General features: G+C 39.0%; 1 pseudogene; it reads left to right on the top strand.

The window, feature by feature from the left end:
- On the top strand, positions 5,882-9,594 carry LOC102171573 (annotated as a pseudogene).

The raw sequence follows: 9,614 nt of genomic DNA, 5'->3' as shown, positions 1-9,614 counted from the left end.
CCAGACCACCTGACCTGCCTCTTGAGAAACCTGTATGCAGGTCAGGAAGCAACAGTCAGAACCGGACATGGAACAACAGACTGGTTCCAAATAGGAAAAGGAGTACGTCAAGGCTGCATATTGTCACCCTGCTTATTGAATTTCTATGCAGAGTATATCATGAGAAACGCTGGACTGGAAGAAACACAAGCTGGAATCAAGATTGCTGGCAGAAATATCAATCACCTCAGATATGCAGATGACACTACCCTTATGGCAGAAAGTGAAGAGGAACTAAAAAGCCTCTTGATGAAAGTGAAAGTGGAGAGTGAAAAAGTTGGCTTAAAGCTCAACATTCAGAAAACGAAGATCATAGCATCCGGTCCCATCACTCCATGGGAAATAGATGGGGAAACAGTAGAAACAGTGTCAGACTTTATTTTTTTCAATTCCAAAATCACTGTAGATGGTGATTGCAGCCATGAAATTAAGACGCTTACTCCTTGGAAGAAAAGTTATGACCAACCTAGACAGTATATTCAAAAGCAGAGACATTACGTTGCCGACTAAGGTCTGTCTAGTCAACGCTATGGTTTTTCCTGTGGTCATGTATGGATGTGAGAGTTAGACCATAAATAAGGCTGAGAGCCGAAGAATTGATGCTTTTGAACTGTGGTGTTGGAGAAGACTCCTAAGAGTCCCTTGGACTGCAAGGAGATCTAACCAGTCCATTCTGAAGGAGATCAGCCCTGGGATTTCTTTGGAAGGAATGATGCTGAAGCTGAAGCTCCAGTACTTTGGCCACCTCATGCCACGAGTTGACTCATTGGAAAAGACTCTGATGCTGGGAGGGATTGGGGGCAGGAAGAGAAGGGGACGACCGAGGATGAGATGGCTGGATGGCATCACTGACTCGATGAACGTGAGTCTGAGTGAACTCCGGGAGTTGGTGATGGACAGGGAGGCCTGGCGTGCTGCAATTCATGGGGTCGCAAAGAGTCGGACACAACTGAGTGACTGAACTGAACTGAGTAAAATCTTTCTATTGTTAGTTCTAATCCTGTCATCTTAAAATGTAAATTGTGGGAGTGGGTCTAGTAAGATCTTTACAACCTTGAGACATTCTTTCGATTTATTGTAATAACCAATTTTAAAAGTATATAATTCCCTTCCTAAGACTAGTAAGCAGGGCACTCTCCATTCCCCTTCTGATGTCTATGTCAGGAGCTTTCTCTGTCCCTTTTCCACTGTAATAAAACTCTGCTACACAAAAGCTCTTGAGTGATCAAGACTAGTCCGTGGTCTGAAAGCTAAATCTTCTTCTTTGGAGATCACGAATCCGACATCGTTTACCATAAGCTATCACTGGGACATGAAAACTATTGATTCTTACATATGTAGGCAGCTCAACTGTCAGTCTGGGGCCAAAAAATATGGCCAGACAGAAAAGGTGGGTTTCACCTCATCTGTGGCTAGGGTCCTATCAACCACTGCTAGCTTTCAGGAACTGTCTTAACTTTCTTGGCTATCTTTGGAGTGGTTCTGGATCTTGAGAGGGTAGTATCTTTTGCACACTCTTTGACAAGGCCTCTTATGACTAAGAGGTTTTTCAGTACTGCCAGAAATAGTTGTTGTTTGTCTCTGCTGAAACCTGGCAAGCTATTTGAAAAATAACTTTTTTTTCTTTTAAGTAGCTCTATTGTCAGCAGTTGGCCAAACTGGAAGGTGATATTCAGAGCCTCACAGGAAATTTTTAAAGGCCTTCTCCCCTAAGCTAAAATGAAACTGTGTAACCAGAAGGAAAGAAAAGCATTATATCCAAAGTGAAATAGAAAGTGTAAATCTAGACCAATGGAATTTTCTGATTTCCATCTTGGTTGAGGATCTTCTCTCTAATATAAAGGAGCAAACTAAAGATAATGTAGTCTGATGGATGAGTTTGCTTCTTGATGTGATTCAAGTTGCAAACCAATTTCTTGAGGAATTAAAAAAAATAACTGGTATTGTTTTATAAATTAAGTCTTCACAAGAACAAAAATGCAGCTGCAAAAGCAATTCAAATCTCACTTATCCTTTTTACCAATCTCAAAATCTTCCCTATTCATCTCAAAAGCCTTATAGATACTGTAAAAGATCTGGACTTAGGAAACAAAATTTCTGCTTGGTGGAACTTATATTCTTTCTCTGTACCTTTAGAGAGTTGCATCTCTAGGAACCCAGGTCATTCTTATCAGAATTCAATGGGAAAAGGGTAGTCTTTTCAACAAATGGGTATGAACAACTAGAAATCCACATCCAAAAAAAAAAGAACAGACACAGACCTACATGTTTAATAAAAATTAATGCAAAACAGATCATAGTGCTTTCAGCAAAAATGGTGGAATAAGGAATTCAAAATTATGCAACTCCATAAAAACAACAAAAATATGGGTAAGAACTGTCAGAATCAACTTTATGAAATCTAATTAAATTAAAACCCTGTAACCAAGTCAGAGAGTGCTAATTCAAGGAACATGGCTGATTTTGGGTAGGAACAGTGACACTTTGGGACATTCTAAACTGCCCCCAATACAGTCTCCACTCTCCAGCTCAGGAATAAAGTGTCAAAATGACATCCCACGTTTCCAGTATTAGAAGAATCACAGCAGACCCCACTCACAAACACTTATAATTTATTTATCTGACCTGTCTGATAGCACAGCTCAAAAGCTTTGGGTTTATTTCAGCTAATTCAAAACTGGTCCAGTATTAAAGCTGCTTCTTAGGGAGAATCTGTCAAAAATATTTACAGACTGATGCTGCCTGAAGAGATGAGTGGTATATGAGGTGAAGCTACAATTAGGAAACCCCAATAAATTCACACAAAGGGGATTAAAACTAAAAAAAAAAAAAATTCAGCAAGTGGCATTATATAAGATAACCTGCAAAAATCAATTATTTCTATACACAATGAAAATCTAAAAAGGAAATGAATTTTATCCCAATTTCATCAAAGATAATAAATACCAAGAATTAATTTACTCAAGGAGGTACAGAACTTTTAATACTGAAACTACAAAATATCACAGAAAGAATTAAAAAACCTAAATAAGTGAAATGACATCTCATGTTTCTGAATTGGAAGTCCTTAATACTGTTCATATCACAATATTACCCAAGACAATCTACAGATTTATAATCCCTATCAAAATTCAAAGCTTTTTTTTACAGAAATGAAAAAGGTGATTCTCAAATTTATAAGTAACTTGCAAGGGATCCCGAACAGACAAAACAATAGAAAAAGAACAAAGTTGCAAGATTCACACAACCTGGTTTTAAACTGATTACAGAGCTACAGTAATCAAAATGGTGTGGTACTAACAGAAGGCTAGACATATAGACAAATAAAACAGAACTGAGAGTCAAGAAATAAACCCATACATATGTGCTCAATTAATTTTCAATAGGGGTAAGGGGTAATACCAAATCATTCAACAGGAAAACAGTAGTCTCTTTAGCAAATGAGTCTGGAACAACTGGTTCTTCACACGCAAAAGAATGAAGTTAGATATTTACCTGAGAATACATACAAAAATTAACTCAAAACAGACAAAGCCCTAAGTGTGAAAGCTAAAAAATATGAAACTGTCAGAAGGAAACAGGCAAAAATCATCATGTTCTTGAATTAGACAATTTCTTATATATATATGAATCCAAACACACAAAAAACAGAAATTGGAGTTCATTGAAACTGAAAACATTTCTGCATCAAAGAAATGACATTATCAAGAGTAAAAAGACAACCTACAGTACGAGAGAAAATATTTACATATTATATATCCAATAAAGGTATACCATCCAGAATATATACAGAACTTTTATACCTCAAGACAAAAACAAAAAACAGTTAAAAATGAGAAAATACTCAATTGAATAGACATTTCACCAAAGAAGATATGCTAGTGGCCAAGAAGTTCATGAAAAGAGGCTCAATACTATAAGTTATTAAGGAAATACAAATCAAAACCACAGTAAGATACCAACATCCAAGAGGATGAGTAAATGTTTTATATACACAGTATCAAGTGCAGTTAAGTATTAGAAAAATTGGAGCCCTCATACATTCTGGTGGGAATGTAAAATGGTGAAGCCACTGTAGAAAAGTTTGGCAGTTCCTAGCAATTCCACTTCTAATTATAAACAAGTATTCACCCAAAATATGTAATATGTATGTTCATAGCAGCATTATTTATAGTAGGCAAAAAGGAGAAACAATCCAAATGTCCACCAACTGAGGGATGGATAAACAAAATACAGTAACTACACAATGGAATATTATTCAGTCATAAAGAGGAATGAAGTATTCTTATATGTTATTAAAAAGATGGCCCTTGAAAGCCTCATGCTAAGTCAAAAAAAAAGACAGAGAAAAAAAGGCCAAATAGCATATGACTCCATTTACATATAAAAAGTTCAGAATAGGCAACTCCATAGAGACAGGAGATTTAGTGGCTTGTTAGGGATGAGGATGAGGGAATAAGTGGGATTCTGGAAAAGAAAAAGGATATTAGGGAAAACTTAAGGAAATCTAAATATTAAAGTATGAGCTTTAGTTAACGATAACATCTCAATATTGGTTCACTAATTGTAACAAATGTACTGTCAGTCAGTCAGTCAGTCAGTTCAGTCGCTCAGTCATGGCCGACTCTTTGCGACCCCATGAATTGCAGCACGCCAGCCCTCTCTGTCTATCACCAACTCCCAGAGTTCACCCAAACTCATGTGTATCAAGTCAGTGATGCCATCAAGCCATCTCATCCTCTGTCGTCCCCTTCTCCTCCTGCCCCCAATCCCTCCCAGCATCAGAGTCTTTTCCAATGAGTCAACTCTTCACGTGACGTGGCCAAAGTATTGCAGTTTCAGCTTTGGCATCAGTCCTTCCAATGAACACCCAGGATTGATCTTTAGAATGGACTGGTCGGATCTCCTTGCAGTCCAAGAGACTCTCAAGAGTATTCTTCAACACCACAATTCCAAAGCATCAATTCTTCAGCGCTCAGCTTTCTTCACAGTCCAACTTTCACATCCACACATGACCACTGGAAAAACCATAGCGTTGACTAGATGGACCTTTGTTGGCAAAGTAATGTCTCTGCTTTTGAATATGCTATCTAGGTTGGTCATAACTTTCCTTCCGAGGAGTAAGCGTCTTTTAATTTCATGGCTGCAATCACCATCTGCAGTGATTTTGGAGCCAAAAAATAAATAAATAAAGTCTGACACTGTTTCCACTGTTTCCCCATCTATTTCCCATGAAGTGATGGGACTGGATGCCATGATCTTCGTTTTCTGAATGTTGAGCTTCAAGCCAACTTTTTCACTCTCCTCTTTTACTTTCATCAAGAGGCTTTTTAGTTCCTCTTCACTTTCTGCCGTAAGAGTGGTGTCATCTGCATACTTGAGGTTATTGATATTTCTCCCGACAATCTTGATTCCAGCTTGTGCTTCTTCCAGCCCAGCATTTCTCATGATGTACTCTGCATAGAAGTTCAATAAGCAGGATGACAATATACAGCCTTGACGTACTCCTTTTCCTATTTGGAACCAGTCTGCTCTTCCATGTCCAGTTCTAACTGTTGCTTCCTGACCTGCATATAGGTTTCTCAAGAGGCAAGTCAGGGGGTCTAGTATGCCCATCTCTTTCAGAATTTAATGGGAAATAGCTGTGGAGTATATGGCAACAGAAAACAATTTTAAAGAAAATGGGCCAGGCTGGAGCGTCCCTCCGCATCCCTCCCACAGCCACCGGCTCTGCAACTGGGGCCGACCAGCCGGGAGTCCAGCGACTGCAGTGGAGAGCAACCTAGGGAGGCGACGGCGGGCCGGAGATGGGTGAGGCCGGGTCCTTGGGTCGTGTTGCCCGATGAGGCCGCCACCGCCACCTACCGGCTGCATTCTCTCTCCTCAGCCGGTGCCAGTAGGATGGGTGGCCAGGCGCCAGCCTCACCCCCAGCCTCATTTCCAGGGCTAGCCCGGCAGCTCGGCCTCCTGCGGCGTCCAGGCCATCCGCTGAGACTGCAGCCCCGTTCTGCGCTAGGAGCTCACCCTCTGGTGACTCCTCCAGCCCGGCCACCGCTGGCCCTCTCCCTGCCCGGAGGCGGGGGCATGCCGGCGCAGCAGCTACTCTGAATTTTTAGATGAAAAGAGTGCGCCCAAGTGGGGGCTGCTGGTGTCTACGTTGAAAAACGTTCAGGGGCAAGTTCATCCTACCGTTGAGTCTAGTGATGATGCTCTCCGGTATGCTGAAGAATTAATTTAGCAATTAAATATGCAATGTCAAGCTCAGCCCCTAAGTTCTTCAGATGTAGAGGAACATGTTCAAAAAAGTTTGCCTCATCCAGTTGATAAATGGGCAATAGTTGATGCCCAGTCGGATACTAAAAAGAGGAAGCAAAGAAATTTTTTCTCTCTCCCAGTAGAAAAAAATTCATCTTTTGTTAAAGGAGGTCCTAGATTATAAAACTGACCACCAGGTTTCTGTTTACAGTGTTAGAATAGATTTCTGCAGACATTTTAAAAGTTGGTGCAAAATATACAGCATTATGAAATTACAAAACAAGATATTAAAGTGGCAATATATGCTGATAAAGTATTGATGGATATGGTTCATCAAGATGTAGAAGATATATTATCTTTAACTTATGAAAGAGCCTTCCACCTCAGGAGAGCAATGTTATTATGATTTTGTAAAAGCATTTATGGCAGAAATTTGACATACATAAGGGAAATTAAATTATAAACAATTTTAGAGAGCATTTTGTCATTAACACAAAACTGTTTTTCAGCTAATGATGTAGAAAATACATTTGGTCATATAGTGGATATACAAGAACCTCATGGAAAGTTACTGGGCCATATAGAAGATACTGTAGAAATGACAGATGAAGGTAGTCACCATCCATTAGTAGGAAGCTGCTTTGAAGACAGCAGAGGAACTGGCATTTGATCCATTTGAATCATACACTCGAGATATTCTATGACCTGGTTTTCATGATCATTTCCTTAGTCAGTTATCAAAGCCTGGAGTGGCACTCTTGTTGTTTTTCAGTCACTAAGTCATGTCCAACTCTTTGCAACCTCATGGACTGCAGCATGCCAGACTTCCCTGTCTTTCACCATCTCCTTGAGTTTGCTCAAATTCACGTCCATTGAGTCAGTGATGTCATCCAACCACCTTCCTCTGTCACCCCCTTTTCCTCTTGCCCCCAATCTTCTCAGTCAATAGGCAAAGGTTTCAAAGAAGCTGTTCAATATGTTTTACCCAGGCTACTTCTAGCCCATTTACCACTGTCTACATTACTTCAAATTTCTGAAGCAGTAATAAGAGTGAAGAACAAGAAGACAAGGAATGTTTGAAACAAGCAATAACAGCTTTGCTTAATGTTCATAGTGGTATAGGAAAAAAGTATGTTCTAAAAGTCTTGGAAAATGTAGACTGGGTGAATCTGCATGTTGGATTTACAGTCAGCAAATGAAGGGGAAACAACTAGCAATCAAGAAAATGAATGAGATTCAGAAAAATATTGATGGTTGGGAGGAAAGGACGCTGGACAGTGCTGCAATGAATTTGCAATGGAAGGAACTCTTACACATGTAGGAGAAACATGAAAGAAATGTATTTCTCTTTGATGGCTTAATGATTTGCTGTAAATCAAATCATGGGTAGCTAAAACTTCCTGGTGCTAGCAATGCAAAACATCACCTTTAAAGAAAAGTTTTTTATGAGAAAGCTACAAATTAATGACAAAGATGACACGAGTGAGTACAAGCATGCTTTTGAAATAATTTAAAAGATGAAAATACTGTTATGTTTTCTGCCAAGTGAGATGAAGAGAAAAACAGTTGGATGGCAGCATTGATATCTTTATCATATCAGAGAACACTGGAAAGGATGGTTGATGCGACAATACTTTAGGAAGAAAAGGAGGAGCAGATGAGGCTCCCTAGTGCTGATGTTTATAGATTTGCAGAGCCTAATTCTGAAGAAAATATCATATTTGAAGAAAACAAGTAGCCCAAAGCTGGAATTCCAGTCATCAAAGCAGGAATTGTTATTAAACTTACAGAGAGGTTCACATACCAAATATACATAGATCCCAATTTTGTTCAGACATTTCTTACAACATATAGATCCTTTTGTAAACCTTAAGAACTACTGAGTCTTTTAATAGAAAGGTTTGAAATTCCAGAGTCTGAGCCAACAGAAGCTGACTGCATAGCTTTAGAGATTAGCCCTTGAGTGCAGAACTGAAAAAGGTTTAGAAAAATATATATACAGCCTGTGCAGGTGTGAGCATTAAATGTATGTTGGCACTGAGTAGTGCACCACTATGATTTTGAAAGAGATTCAGATCACTTGCAGATAATGGAGGAATTTATTGGAACAGTAAGAGGTAAAGCAATGAAAAAATGGGTCGAATCCATCACCAAAATAATCAAAAGGAAAAGAACTGAATTGTAAGAGACAATGGACCAGGTCATAATATTACATTTCAGAGTTCACCTCCCATGGATGAATGGCATATAAGCAGACCTGGTGGAAAGAGAGAATTTTGACCACATAGAGACTTTTGACCTGCTCTCCTTAAACCAACAGAAATTGCTCAACAGCTCACTCTATTTGAATCAGATTTATATCAAACTGTACAGTCATCAGAGTTAGTTGAAAGTATGTGAGCAAAAGAAAACAAAGAGATTAATTCTCCTACCCTTCTGAAAATGATCCAGCATACCATTAATTTCACTCTGTGGTTTGAGAAATATAAAGACTGAAAACTTAGAAGAAAAAGTAGCTGTTGTGAGCTGAATAATTGAGATTCTGCAAGTCTTTCAAGAGCTGAACGTCAATGGTGTCCTTGAGGTTGGCTGTGCTGTTAAATTACTTGTTTACAGACTAGACCACATGTTTGAGCAAATACAAAGCTGCCAAAAGAAAATTTTACAAACAGTTCATGAACTATGGGAAGATCACTGTAAGAAACATTTGAGGGGAAAAAAAGAGAAATATTTGGCAAAACTCAGGTCTGTTAATCCACCATAAGTGCCTTTCTTTGGAATTTATCTAATATCTTGAAAACAGAAGAAGCCAGTCCTGAGATCCTAAAAAGGCATGGAAAAGAGCTTATAAACTTTAGTAAAGGGAAGAACACTGCAGAAAATTGCAGGTGAAATCCAGAAATACCAAAATCAGTCTTATTGTTTACGACTAAAATCAGGTATCAAAAAGTTCTTTGAAAACTTGAATCCAATGGGAAACAGCATGGAAAAAGAATTTACAGACTATCTTTTCAACAAATACCTAGAAACAGAACCATGAAACCCTAAGCCTCTCCCAAGATTTCCAAAAGAATATAGCCATTCACTAAAATCTCCCAGTATTTGTCCATTAAACCCAAGACCAGGTACTATGAGACATCTCACACCTCCACAGCAAGAGCCAAGGAAAAATAATTAAAGTAGAACCCCTGAAATTGAAACAGAAAATATAGCATCTGCACCAAATTCTCCAAGAACACCATCAACACCTTCTCCTGCTTCTGGTGCTTCCAGTACCACAGATGTTTGCAGCATACCTGATTCTGACCATTTAAGCCCTT

This window comes from Capra hircus, chromosome 28 (genome assembly GCF_001704415.2).
Source record: "Capra hircus breed San Clemente chromosome 28, ASM170441v1, whole genome shotgun sequence".
NCBI lineage: Eukaryota > Metazoa > Chordata > Mammalia > Artiodactyla > Bovidae > Capra > Capra hircus.
This window is presented reverse-complemented; position numbering and strand designations above follow the sequence as displayed.